The 15230-nt window shown below is 41.9% G+C and overlaps 1 protein-coding gene across 1 annotated transcript in view; it reads left to right on the plus strand.

The window, feature by feature from the left end:
* The first annotated feature begins 2838 nt into the window (after positions 1-2838).
* LOC132870351 (uncharacterized) overlaps positions 2839-15230 on the plus strand; it is a 37143-nt gene continuing 24751 nt past the window's right edge. Inside the window, exons 1-2 of the mRNA XM_060903981.1 lie at positions 2839-2886; positions 3001-3353. The gene's annotated coding sequence lies outside the window, so the exon portion shown is untranslated. The remainder of the gene's footprint in view (positions 2887-3000; positions 3354-15230) is intronic.

Raw genomic sequence — 15230 nt, forward strand, 5'->3', positions numbered from 1 at the left:
GGAGCAGTTGGGAGTTAGATGCCTCGCTCAAGGGCATCTCAGCCCAAGGCCCTCCCATATTAACCGCATGTCTTTGAACTGTGGGGGAAACCGGAGCACCCAGAGGAAACCCATGCAGACACGGGGAGAACATGCAAACTCCACACAGAGAGGCCCCTGCTGGCCGCTGGGCTCAAACCCAGAATCTTCTTGCTGTAAGGCAACCGTGCTAAGCATTACACCACCATGTAAATTCGCTGGGATAATTCAGAAGTCATTGTTCCATCAATGATGGCAAGCCGTCCTGGCCCAGATGGAGCAAAACAGGCTGAAACCATGATACTACCACCACCATGTTGCACAGATGGGGTAAGGTTCTTATGCTGGAATGCAGTGTTTTTCTTTCTCCAAACAACGCTTCTTATTTAAACCAAAAAGTTCTATTTTGGTCTCAGCAAAATACCAGTATCTTCCCCGCTCACAACTTCAATTCCTACCTGCAGTTAGTTCTGATTAACTATTTACTGAACAAAAAAAAAGGAATTTAAAAATTTCCATAAATGCTAAATAAACATCTTTCAGGAAAGTTCCTATTATGATTACAAATGTTTTTAAAATCCATTTGTGTGGCATGTCCCCCATGTACAAGTTTTTTTCATTTCCGTTTGAGAGTACGTCGTGCACATTCTGGCTGCCGCTTCTCACCAGAGCTTTTTTTTAATTTTATTTTTATTTCTTTCTTTTTCTGTTTTCATTTTATTTATTTATTTATTTATTTTTTCTGTGTGTTTTTGTAGTTTGATGTTTATTTCAGTGTTTTGCCCACCGGTTGGTGTAGCTCCGGACCCAGTTTTGGGCGTTGGTTCCCTCCAGGCCTTGGTTAGCTGTGGGTGATGCCTGTGCTCCCAGCTTTGGACTGCAGTGAGCTCATTGCTCATTTTACATCGTGGCTGTCCAGTGCTCTGTGCTTTATTGCTTGGCGTGATGTTCTGAGCAATGTTGCTCGGTGGTGTCGCGGTGGCTGTGCAGGCGGTTTGGGACACACCAGCACTCTGCGTGGCGGAGCTTCTCTGCTCGCTTTGTGGATCCATGGCGTGGTGTTCGAGCGATGTTGCTGATGGCGTCACGGCGGCGGTGCTGGAGATGTGGGACTCGTTTTCATGCACCTTTTGGTGGGACTGTGGCTGCTACACCACTGGAATTACATCCTGACCCCTACTTGGTGGACTTTTTACTTTTTATTTATTTATTTATTTATTATTTATTATTATTTATTTTTATTTTTATTTATTTATTTTTTTCCTTGTCTATAATTGTAAAGCGTTCTTGAGTTTCTTGAAAGACGCTATATAAATTTAACTTATTATTATTATTATTATTATTATTATTATTATTATTATTATTAAGTAAGAGATGTTGGAAAAGGACAAGACCTTCCTGATCATTCCAGTCCCCTGTAAAGACCCCTTCTCGCCAGCCCAACTCAGGGAGGTTGCCAGGTTGCAAAAAGAGTTTTCCAAAATATTCTTGCCCCTCCCTAGCTGCACTCACCTCATAGAACACAACATTGAGACACCCACAGCGGTGGTAGTGCATAGCCACCCATATCGCTTACCTGAACACATGAAAGCAGTGGTTCGGGATGAACTCAATGCCATGCTTGAAATGGGAATAATTGAAGAGTCCCACAGTGATTGAAGCAGCTCGGTGGTCTTGGTCCCCAAGACCGACGGGTTGGTCCAGTTCTGTGTGGACTACAGAAATGTCAACATGATGTCTAAATTCGACACATACCCAATTCTTCGCATTGATGAGTTGCTCGATCGGTTAGGTGCTGCTTGCGTTTACTCAACACTGGATTTGATAAAGGGATATTGGCAGATCTCCTTGACTCCTCTATCCCAAGAAAAAAATTGCCATTTTTACACTGTTTGGCTTACCCCAATTCATCACCCTTCCTTTTGGGTTATTTGGTGCTCCCATAACATTCCAGCATCTCATGGACAAAATCATCCTTCCGCATGCCATCTATGCTGCTGCCTACCTACCATCATTATATATAGCAATGATTGGCTGTGGCACCTGAAACACCTCAGAATTGGCCTGGAGTCACTGAGGCATGTGGGCTTCATGGCTAACCAGAAAAAGTGTGCAATTGGGTGGGTGGAAGTATGGTATCTGGACTTCCATTTGGGTCATAGGCAGGTGCATCCCCAAATTGACAAAACTGCAGCGATTGCAGCCTGCCCAAGGCCCAAGACCAAAAAGAGGGTGAGACAGTTCCTGGGGCTGGCTGGCTACTATCGCAGGTTTATACCTAACTATTTGGTCATCACCAGCCCACTGACTGATCTCACTAAAAAGGGAGCACCAGATCTGTTCCAGTGGATGGAGCAATGTCAACAGGCATTCACTAGGGTAAAGGCTGCACTGTGTGGGGGGCTACTTTTTTCACACACCCTGACATCTCTCTCCCTTTTATTTTGTAGACTGATACGTCGGGCAGAGGGCTAGGGGCCATTCTGTTCCAGGAGGTGGAGAAGGAGGAAGGTCCAGTGCTGCACATCAACCGCAAGCTCTTGATGCGAGAAACTAAGTACAGCACCATTGAAAAGGAGTGTCTGGCTATCAAGTGGGTGGTCCTCACCCTCCAGTACTACCTGCAGGGGTGCTGTTTCACTCTCTGATCAGATCACTCCCCGCTCCATTGGCTCCACCACATGAAAGATGCCATTGTGCGGATCACCCATTGGTATCTAGCCCTCCAGCCTTTCAAATTTGAGGTGATCCACAGGCCAAGGGCATAGATGGTGGTGGCAGACTTTCTTTCCCATCGGGTGGGGTGGGGTGGGGTGGGGTGGTCGGTTGTAGACCTGACAGCTCCCCGGCCTGAGTCAGGCAGTGAAGGTATGTGGCAGTGGGGGCATGGTCAATCATCAGTTTATGAATAGAGGGCGGAGCCAAGGAAGGTGAGTGGCGACATGATCACACCTGTTCTGTGTGTGTGTGTCTGTTTAACAGTGATGGCAGAGTGGTGATAAGGAGATGGAGAGTGAAGAGGTGGCTGTCTCCTAACCAGAGCATGTGTGTGTGCGAGAGAGAACGTAACGTTAAACTGAAAAGCCAAACTGACAGTAAAAAGACTGTGTTTAGCATGATTACCCTCCTGTCTGCACTTCAGTGTTATACCCATCCTCAGAGACATACAAGAAATTGTTTCACAGATAAACCCGGTTTGGAAATGTATGTCACACACAAGCCTGCACTGGAAATGGACTACGTACAGACCATGATATCCTGTGTGTAGCATGTAACATGATAGCATGGTTGCCTGATGTGAGAGGAGCAGCACCAAATCGAGAACTCACAAATCAGTAAGCAACCTATTATATATAGAAACTCAGTGTGTAATTTTTATGTATATGTGTGTCCATACTAGCTATAAAGCCTATTTATTTATTTAGAATATGGTCTAGACATGCAGTGTGACACAATAGTTTATATGATATAGTGACAGCTCGAAGCCAAGTGTGAGTTTATAGCTGAGCGAAGCACAGAGCACTGGACATATTTATTGCCATATCTTTATTTGCATATGTATCTTTATTTGCATAAAATAGATGGGTTTTCATCTAGCAATTATTTTTAATTTGCTTTCTTTAATTAATGTGGGATTATTTACCAACACATTTAAGACTCATCGGGAGCTCCACTTTTAGGCAGCTGTAGTTGTATTTGAGGCATTATCCAGTAAGAGGATCTACATCTGAGTGCAGAAGAATATACAATGAGAGTTTTGTGTGATGGTTGGAACATCCTGTGACTCACCTAATGGCTCAGCATTGTCAAATGACAGCTCCCCCCCCGTCCCCTGGAGCAACTGTCTTGGACAAAACTGACACCACCACTCCTCCCCTACCTGAAAATTCCATGATGAGTTTCATGGCTGTGTGTGCACTGAAAAAAATCTGTTGTATTTACACAGGTTATATAAACAGTTGATCTCCACATCTCCATTCTTCTCAGCTATCCACTTGATATTGTCAAGTTTATTTTTATAGGGTTTTTAACAATAGACATTGTCGCAAAGCAGCTTTAAAGTCATTAAAATTCTTTAAACATGAACTAATTTTATCCCTAATCTATTCCCAATGATCAAGCCTGGAAAAACTCCCTCATTTCAGTGGGGTCCTTAGTTCCACCAAAGGGAAAGTGTACTGCTATAGAGATCTTGCAGTCGCATGACCGGAAAGTACACAGCCGCCATCTTGTCGGTAAAAAACACCGCTGAATACTGCTGCACTCGTGTACAAAATGGATAAATTTCAACCGACGGACTACACGGCTCATTTTTCTAATGAACAGATAACTAGATATATGTCTAAAATAAACGACCTACAGATTAGTGACCCTTATGGCTTACCGGACGTAGTTTTCATGACCGTGTCAGTGGATATTGAACTGCCAGTGGAATACCCAGACGTGTATAATTACCTCATTAACTTTCCCTCGCTGTTCAGTGGTGAAGCACTGCGTGCTTATAAATCTCTGGACAATTATCTTTACAGAAATTCAGGATTTGTCAGCCGCCCTCAGATGTGGCATCTTGTAAACAAGAAAATAACAATCCTCATTGGATGGGTAAGTCACTTAAGTATTACTAGTACTGATACTAGATATATCAGTAGTATCTAGTATAGCACTGACCAGCCGATTATAGAATAGAATAGAATAAGGTAATTCCAGCTGTAATTCCAAATCGTCCATCTTGTTTACCATGGATCTGGTATTGGAGAGATAGAGGCTTGGCAGTGGAGATTTGAGTGGCTGTTTTCTGAGCTTAGTCAACAGGCCGGCTCTGCCTGCAGCCTCGCTTTTGCTTCCTCTCCCGACGCCGCCTCCTTCGCCTGCCAGACCCGATAACAATTCACGGAGACCCCGCTGGTCTCGCTATCTCGTCGGGAATGTTGTGCATGCGATGGAAATCGCTACAAACCATCATTTTCTGCTGGAAACCAATGTCCAGTAAGTCCATACGGTTGTAGTGGATATTGAAGTCCGGTACAGACGAACAACACGCAGAAATACACACAAAAAACATAAAAAACGTGCACAGGTAAGGAGAGCTTGTAGCCGCAGCCGTTGTTGTAGAATTGTATAGAGTAGGGTTTTCCAGAAGAAAAGGTAGAAGTAGAAGCAGAAGTAGAACCAGAAGTAGAAGGCGGAAATATGGCGTTTGACCGACAAGATGGCGTCTGTTACAATCTGGATCGGCTGTGACGTCACATGCAAGATCTCTATAGGCAGGTTAGAGGTGAATTGCAATGAGCAACTTCTTTAACAGACTTGATCAGGCACCGGCTCTCCCCCCAGATCAGCCCACTGTTACTGCTACTGTCTCTTCCCGGTCATCATCACTCAGCCCCCAGACCTCCTTCTCACCTTCTCAGCACCCCTCAACCATCATACCTCCAGCTCAGTGCTTCACACCTCCATGCTTAACACCAAGCACTTAGCTGTGCTCTTCTTTGTCCTTCGACAGAGGACAAGTCAAGAGGGTACTGAGTAAGATGAAGGTGAGAAAGGCTACAGGTCCTGATAGCATCAACCCTGGGCTCCTGAGGCATTGTGCTGACCAGCTGTGTGGAACAGTGCGGGGCATTTTCAACTTGAGCCTAGAACAGGAAAGAGTCCCGGTCCTTTGGAAGACGTCGTGTGTAGTTCCGATACCAAAAACTGCACACCTCACTGAGTTAAATGGATATAGACCAGTGGCGCTGACCTCTCACCGAATGAAGGCTCTGGAAAGACTTGTTCTGGCACATCTCTGCACACTGGTGGGGCCAGCTATGGATCCCCTGCAGTTTGCATACCAGCCAGGCATCGGGGTGGAAGATGCAGTCATCTACCTGCTTCATAGATCTCTCTCTCATCTTGAAAAGGCAGGAAGCACTGTTAGAATCATGTTCTTTGATCTATCCAGTGCCTTCAACACCATGAGGAGTAAGATGGAGAGTGCAGGGGTGGATCATCATCATCTTACCTTGTGGACTATGGACTATCTCACAAACAGACCACAGTATGTGAGACTAAAGGACTGTGTGCCAGACACCATTCTTTGCAGCACAGGGGCTCCACAGGGGACAGGGGTCCCATTTCTGTTCACACTTTACACTGCAGACTTTAGATACAGTACAACTACCTGTAGGTGCAAAAGGCTTATCAACTCAGTCTCATTTAAAAAGGGATCAGTCTCATAAATTCATTAATCATTAATTCAAGTGTCTAATAGTTTATAGCTATACTATTAAAATCAATGGAATAACTTAGTGGTGATGTTGCTATAGTTTAGTGAGTATTGTAGCTCTACTGTAATACGTTTACTCTAGATCTATAACATTCATATAACAACCAAATGGGTGAAGGCAATTAGAATACTTTCTTTGGCAGAGGTTGGCATTCAGTGAATATTGTAACAATAAAAAGGACACAGTTTATTCCAAAGATACCATTTATTGAAATAGCTGACATGAATTAGCGAACTAATACTGATCAAATATAGCAACAATAGCAGCCAAGGAATAATTCAAATATAAATGGCGATACAATGTATCCAAATAAGAATCAGTAGTGTATATGATAATTAAGGAACTAATGGTGATCAGAAGTAATAGCTATTGACCCATCCCACGTGACGTCACAACAAATGCGGCTGCCATTTTGGACATGAACTACCAGTAGTCTAGCACAGCCAACAACGAAGAACGACGGCGAAGCATCAAAAGGAATATAGCCATCAAAGAAAGTTTTTACTTTCAGCAAGACTTCCATCATGCCATTATATTGTTGTGCACCTGGGTGTAGTAACCATCAACACACAAGGCAAGATTTATCATTTTATCGGATCCCGACAGATGCTGACCGACGGAGAAGATGGATGGTCTCTAAAATATTGGCAAAATGATGTTTATTGACATAGCAATCGTGTGTAATGGGAAGCATTTGCATATCCGAAGTGTTGTGTTTACATCAAAGATAAAATAAACCGATATGACAATGACTGCTGCTGCCAGGTTGGGGACACAAACTAGTAGAAAGGAAGTGTGCCAACAGTGCCAACACACCCTTTGTGGTCGATTCTGCTTTAAGGTAAGATGCATTTAATTATTCGTCTGCTGTGGGTTTGGAATCGGTAGCCTGACCGATTCGTTCATGTTTGTGGTGCCATTTGTTTGTTGACGCATGTTGAAATGGAAGATTAGTTGTTGACATGATTTCCAGTGATGCTTTGGTGCTGCTGTGGATCAGATGTGTTGAGTAGCCTGACTGTTTTTTTTTCTTGCGTGTGGTATCATTGTTGACGCGAGGTTGTTTTTTGAACATGCCAATGCGGACACGATTTCCCCTGATGAGTTATGACTTCAGACGCGATGCGTGTGTGGAGGTGTGGAGTCCGCGTGATATGTGCGTAAGATAGGCTTCTCATGTGTTTGGAGATCCGCGCTCTGAGACAAGCGCAAGCACAAGCACCCCCCCCAAGGGAAAAAAGGGACCCCCCGAAAATATCGGCATAGTTCGAACACTGGGTTGGAGAAAGTAATGGCAAATAGTGAGTGCACAAACCATAGAAGGTAAACTGTACATAGCGCCAGGGCAGTGTGATGGTATGTCTACTTTTAGATTGTGTTAGCTTATCAATGAACACACTCGTCACTCGACGAGTTTCACGTCTTTACGATGGATACTTAAATGTGTGTTAGGTATTATTGTTGCAGTCTAAGCAGTCATTGTAGCAGCTAGATGAGCGAGAACCGAAAGGGTCTGTGCCATAAACCGTTATTTCTTCATGTCCAAAATGGCGGTCGCGTTTACGAAGGTCACGTGAGTGGGAAGGGTCAATAGCCAGTGTTACAGTGTAGGGGCAAGTGGATGTTAAAATGTGATAGGGAAATCACGTGTTTATATGTGTGTAGTGTTACCACCTGTCCCAGTTTTTCCTGATTGTCCCGGATTTTCATGGTCTGTCCCGGAAAAAAAAAAAAAAATCCGGGACACTGAATGTCCCGGTTTTTAGTACATGATGGGCAAAATGTGTATTTCAACTTGCGAGCCAGCTGAGAACCAGTTTGCTTTTCCATAGCTCGCCATGCTAAGCGGAGCCACGTCATTACATCGCTGAATACGTCATTACGTCGCTGTATATGTCACTTAGGTCACTGTATACGTCAGTTACGGCCCTACGTTTGCATAAACCTTGGCGCGAATATCAAAGCAAAAACAACACGGAAGAAGCAGCAGCAACAACAACAGCAATAATAATAATAATGGATGACTTCACGTTTGTACAGCTGCTGCTTCTCGTCGCTTAAAAATGGCGATCTTTCGCGGTCTTGTTATTGTTGTTGGTCTTAACAACTCCGCCCTCCGCTGATGTAAGCGGTTCTTTCCTCTGGCCCAGCAGAGAGTTGGTGCTAGCCTGGAACCGGTTTTTCTGGCCCCAGAGCCAGTTCTTTGTCAGTGGAAACAGAAAACCCAGTTCCAAACTAAGCACTGGCCCCGAAAAAAGTGGAAAAGGGGCAATGGAGGATGCTTGGACTGATAAAAGAAACAGACTCTCTGTTGCAATGGTGAAGGCTGAGCTTCAAGTCAGGCTAAACTTTCAGTTGTCCTGTACTGAGTTCAAGACATTCATTGAAAATCAGCCAGGACTCATAGCAGCAGCAAAGAAAAACACCAAATATAAATGGAAGATTAGGTAAGGTTTTGGTGAATTAAATGAAATAGTGTAGTGTAGTACATACTCCTGTATGTACTGTATGTGCCCAGTTATATCAGTTACATGTCCTCCTATGTATTTGTTTAGCCAAGAGCAGCAGAGGCACAGGCAAGCACAAGCAAAGCACACACCACACTCTAAGCAATCAGGTAAGCTGTTTGACACTACACCTTACATTGTTACATTCAAGTATTCTTAGATACAATGAAAAATTAGATTATTTATTTTTATTCCACATAAACAAACAAACAAACAGAACAGAACTTAATGTATTCCCCTTTTACCTGTGCCCACTACTGCCCCCAGGTGTCCACAACCAAAAACTGTTGGAAATAAACCAAAATAATGAAGACCTGCTATATTATGTAAAGCAATTAACTAAACAAATAACTAGCAAAAGCATCATTTTTACTAATTACAGCAATACAATTTCAGCGTAGAAGGGCAATTTTTGTCTTGGGTTAGATGTGCGAAGGGCGCCGTTGCTTACAAGCAAAAAGGTCGATTGGATGGTCGAAATGTCCAGGATTTTTGTCAGACACAGGTGGCAACCCTATAGTGTGTGTGTGTGTGTGTGTGTGTGTGAGAGAGAGTGTGTGTGTGTATGGAATGCGAACTCTGTGCCAGCTGTGCCCAAAGGGGGATGGCCAGCAAAGAAAGAGCATGCGAAAAAAAAAGAAGAAACAAAGGAATCTGTGGTTTAAACTAGTCTCGGCTAGGGCTTAAACCCAAACTCCTACTTAACCCTTAGCTACTCCTAAAATCCCAATGTTGAGGAGTGGAGTACGATGGAGGGAGTTAAAAAGAGAGAGAGCGCGAGCGAGCATGCACGATTAACTACTAAATACAGATAGTAAACAAGTAAATCAAACAACACGCGGTCTAAGACCGACTTTCATGTGAATCAAAATGCGTACATTTAAACCATAAGCGAATTCAAATGAGCAACACTCTTCACATTAACTAGCCACAACTAAGACTAACAATTGCCCAGATGCCAGCCTTACTTGAGATCGCTCTTGTTAGCGATTGAAAGTGCGCTTTCCGAAGACAGCGTGGCGCGCAGGTCTAAGAAGAAAGCGGTCCTGTTCCTTTTTTTTTACAGCTCGTCAGCTGAAGATCTTCAGTGTCCCGTTGGTTGTCCGATGATCTGGAAGGAATCTTGTTTATAGTTCGTCGACGTTGAGAAAGGGAAATGGGATCCAGTCACCTTTTCTCTTTGAAATACTGCGTGGGCTGCAGTATCTAACCAGTTCAGTTATTATTACAAATCTACGAAGGTCAAATACATTGAACTTTGGCTTAAGGTTCGGTATCAATAGCTCGTTCTTTGTCCTTTGTCCTTCTGTAGCACCGATGCATCGGCCTCTCTTTCACGCATGGAATCCACCGCCAGAGAGAAAGAATTTTGGTTCCACCGCTGGTTTAAAGCAGTCGTGATGTCACTGTATTTGGTATCTGGTATTGTCTCTGTATCCAATACCGTTACAGGGAGTCAGAAGAATGGGCGGAGATAGAACATGGCGTCGAGTACAGGGATTGGCGTGTTCAAAAATGGTTACTATGGTTACGGGCATGACAATCCATCCCTACATACCTGTCATTTACAGAAGTTCTCTGATGACTCTGCTGTTGTGGGCTATATCCTAGATGGCGATGATGGCGAGTACAGAGAACTGACAAGGAACTTTGTGGACTGGCGCCAATGGAACTCTCTCCAGATCAATACAAGTAAGACCAAGGAACTGGTGGTGGATTTCCACAGGACAAGGTTCTCTTCACCTACCCAAGTGAACATTCAGGGAAAGGATATTGAGATCATTAGGAGCTACAAGTACCTGGGTGTTCATCTGAATAATAAACTGGACTGGACCGATCACACACATGCCCTGTACAAGAAAGGCCAGAGCAGACTCCACCTGCTGAAGAGGCTCAGGGCCTTTGGAGGTCAGGGTCCACTTCTGAACTCTTTTTATGACTCTGTGGTGGCATCAGCCACATTCTATGGAGCTGTCTGTTGGGGAAGCAGCATCACAACAGCAGAGAGGGAAAAAAACTGAGCAAGCTGATTAGGAAGGCAGGATGTGTCCTGGGCTGTGCACTGGACTCAGTGGACATAGTGGGGGAGAGGAGGATGTTGGCCAAGTTGTCATCCTTAATGGCAAACACCTCCCATCCACTGCAGGAGACAGTAGCAGCACTGGGCAGCTCCTTCAGTGACCGGCTCCTCCATCTGCGGTGTGTTAAGGAGAGATACAGCAGCTCCTTCCTCCCTACTGCTGTGAGACTGTACAACCGGCACCTCACCAAGCACAGCACCAGACGCTCCTCACAATAATCAACAATACTGTCCAGATCACTTCTACATCCATAGAAACCCCTCTGAACATAACTTGTGTGCACTGACTATCAGCATCAGTACTTTACAGCAAACTGCTAGGTGCACATGGTTAAAATGGCTCTTGTGCAATATACTGACTTACTTGTGCAATACTACAGGGGTGATACTGGTCCTAATACCTGTGCAATACTTACACGTGCAATACCACCTTTGTAATTACACTTATGTTAACTATGTACTGTATCTGCAAACCATTTAATTTATGCAAATTTTTAAATTTTTTTATCTCTAAATTTGTAGTTTATTTCTTGTGTGTGTGTGTGTGTGTGTGTGTGTGTGTATATATATATATATATATATATATATATATATATATATATATATATATATACCTTTTTTCTTTTTTGTATACTTATTACTTTTGCACTACTTCTTCACTGCCTTATCTTTTTCTCTTTATATATTTTGCTGCTGTAACAAAGTACATTTCCCTTTGTGGGATAATAAAAGGCTATCTTATCTTACAGCATAAAAACAACTCTAAGTTTAGTTTCATTTTCAGTTCTCATGTTTTTATCTATCTATCTATCTATCTATCTATCTATCTATCTATCTATCTATCTATCTATCTATCTATCTATCTATCTATCTATCTATCTATCTATCTATCTATCTATCTATTTTTTGCTATGGGGCACAGAGAATAATGCACACCTACTATTTTAATATCTTCATAAAATTCAATAATCAACAGCAACAACCATCTCTTTGCCCCAAACTACTACAAGTCTATATATTTCTAGAATCCTCAAATTGCACCAACTTAATTTCCATTAAAGTGCACTAAAGTGACATCATGAAGGCTTGTTAATGACCACCTGCATGCTGAGTTTCATTTTCTGTACTCATCATTTTTGGCTGTGGGGTGCAGAGAATAAGGTAAACCTACTATTTTAACATCTTTATGAAATTCAATGTACAAAAAAGTCTTTTCACTTTGTGCCCACTTAATTTCCATTAAACCACTTAAATAGATTTTATGTAACAGTTTTCCCTTTTAAATTAATGATGGACTGCAACATGTGAGGAAATTTTTTTTTTGGTGGTGGAAAAATCAGATTATTTAAAAAAATCATTGAAACACAGATTGTATAGATTAATATTGTTGTTAATAATGTTAATATTGCTGCTTGAGTGTGAACAACTGCAGATGTACTCAATTTCCCCTTGGGATTCTTAAAGTATTTCTGATTTTGTTTTGAAAAACAGACGATCGGGTGTGCTCCAAAAATGAATCTCATCAGTGCTGGTTCAAGGTGAGATAAAGAATCATACAGAAACTAAGGTTTATGTACAACCCCGATTCCAAAAAAGTTGGGACAAAGTACAAATTGTAAATAAAAACGGAATGCAATAATTTACAAATCTCAAAAACTGATATTGTATTCACAATAGAACATAGACAACATATCAAATGTCGAAAGTGAGACATTTTGAAATTTCATGCCAAATATTGGCTCATTTGAAATTTCATGACAGCAACACATCTCAAAAAAGTTGGGACAGGGGCAATAAGAGGCTGAAAAAGTTAAAGCTACAAAAAAGGAACAGCTGGAGGACCAAATTGCAACTCATTAGGTCAATTGGCAATAGATCATTAACATGACTGGGTATAAAAAGAGCATCTTGGAGTGGCAGCGGCTCTCAGAAGTAAAGATGGGAAGAGGATCACCAATCCCCCTAATTCTGCACCGACAAATAGTGGAGCAATATCAGAAAGGAGTTCGACAGTGTAAAATTGCAAAGAGTTTGAACATATCATCATCTACAGTGCATAATATCATCAAAAGATTCAGAGAATCTGGAAGAATCTCTGTGCGTAAGGGTCAAGGCCAGAAAACCATACTGGGTGCCCGTGATCTTTGGGCCCTTAGACGGCACTGCATCACAGACAGGCATGCTTCTGTATTGGAAATCACAAAATGGACTCAGGAATATTTTCAGAGAACATTATCTGTGAACACAATTCACCGTGCCATCCGCCGTTGCCAGCTAAAACTCTATAGTTCAAAGAAGAAGCCGTATCTAAACATGATCCAGAAGCACAGACATCTTCTCTGGGTCAAGGCTCATTTAAAATGGACTGTGGCAAAGTGGAAAACTGTTCTGTGGTCAGACGAATCAAAATTTGAAGTTCTTTATGGAAATCAGGGATGCCATGTCATTCGGACTAAAGAGGAGAAGGACGACCCAAGTTGTTATCAGCGCTCAGTTCAGAAGCCTGCATCTCTGATGGTATGGGGTTGCATTAGTGCGTGTGGCATGGGCAGCTTACACATCTGGAAAGACACCATCAATGCTGAAAGGTATATCCAGGTTCTAGAGCAACATATGCTCCCATCCAGACGGTGCCGACTCTGGTACTGACCTGACATCAGCATAATGTTGGCAGAATAAAGACAGTCATTTTAAGTGGATGGAATTTGTGTGAGTATTTAATGAATTACAAATTGAGCACATGTATTATATTTATTTATTTTAATTTAATCTTTCAACAGCCTTCCACACCAAGATGACCAAGGTCAGATTATCTTGACCATGGAGTGTAAATATAACTTTAAAAAAAGATTACGTAAATTTAACAAACTGGTGTTATTCTTAAAACTGGTCTCTGAGGCACAGATTTCTGCCAATCGTTGGGCGTTTTCCTTCATTTGATTGACGAGTCTTGGCATGTCACTGCCATAGAGAAGCACATTGCCTATGATTTGCTCTGTGGCTTTCATTACATCCTCCATCACCTTCATCACAGGCTCGTGGAGGATGAATCTGCGAGTCTGATGTTCAGCCACGCTGGTCTTCCCGCTCAGGACACCCAGGAGGTGGACGGCTCTTCTCACTTTATTCTGGACAGCAACAGACTTGATCTGCTTCTTCAGCTTCTGGATTCCTTCACGGTTCTGCTTTAGAGATGAAAGTGGAGCAAAGAAAAAAACCCCAAACTTTTGAAAGTCAAACTAAAATGGGGGGGGAGACATCCCCCCAAAATATTTTAATAATATAACATGCAAGACCCTGCATTCTAGTGCATTTTAGTATTTATTTTCACTAAAACAAGTTATAACTTTTAAGCCTTTTTCTTTCATGTACATTAATGGTTACCATGTCAAAAATATAAAATTTAATTCCCCTAGTTAATGAGTAATTTTCAGGAGTGCATTTAGAAAACACGGTGATTTTCCTGGCTACACAGTTCATTACTTTGAAAAAAATCAGACAGTTGAAGGTAAACTCAGCAAAATCTCAAAACAGTACTGTTAAAAAGTAAAGGTCTGTTAGAGTTTCTAAAGCTTTCAGGTTTCAATGTTGGGGACATTGAGCCTCGTTTATCAATCTTTTAGTAGAGTTGTGCGTTTGCATAAGCTAAAGTGAACTAAAAATTTCCAATTCATATTTATGCGAGTTGATGCCAATTGTTTACATTAGTTCGTATTGTCTGTAAATTTCAACACACCAATGAATACCAAATTTCTCATATAAATCAGGCAAGGCAAGGCAAGTATATTTATATAGCGCATTTCATACACAGTGGCAGTTCAATGTGCTTTACAGAGGTAAAGGCAAAATAGTAAACAAAAGAAAATAAAATTACATAAAATAAAGGGGGAAGAAGAGAGAAAAATAAAAATAATATAAGAATTAAACAATAGTAGAAATAAAGTAATAAAATGAAGTAAAAGTTCAGTAAAAAACATCAGAATAAAATGGAATAAAAGTTAAGTAAAGTTTAAAACATGCAAAGACTGTAAAAGTTAAGTAAAGTTTAAAACATGTAAAGATGATGATATTTATCAGTTAGCAGAAAGCATCTGAGAACAGCTTGGTCTTTAGTCTAGATTTGAAGCTGCCAACAGCAGGAGCATTTTTGATGTCCTCTGGCAGTTGGTTCCATAGCTGTACTGCATAGTAGCTAAAAGCTGCTTCACCACACTTTGTTTTAACAACAGGTTTTACCAGTAAATTTTGCTGCTGCGATCTGGTAGATCTGATTGGGTTAGGCCGCTGCAACATATCAGAGAGGTAATTGGGCCCTGTACCATTTAGAGATTTGTACACCAGCAGCAATGCTTTAAA

This window comes from Neoarius graeffei, chromosome 22, assembly GCF_027579695.1.
Source record: "Neoarius graeffei isolate fNeoGra1 chromosome 22, fNeoGra1.pri, whole genome shotgun sequence".
Taxonomy (NCBI): domain Eukaryota; kingdom Metazoa; phylum Chordata; class Actinopteri; order Siluriformes; family Ariidae; genus Neoarius; species Neoarius graeffei.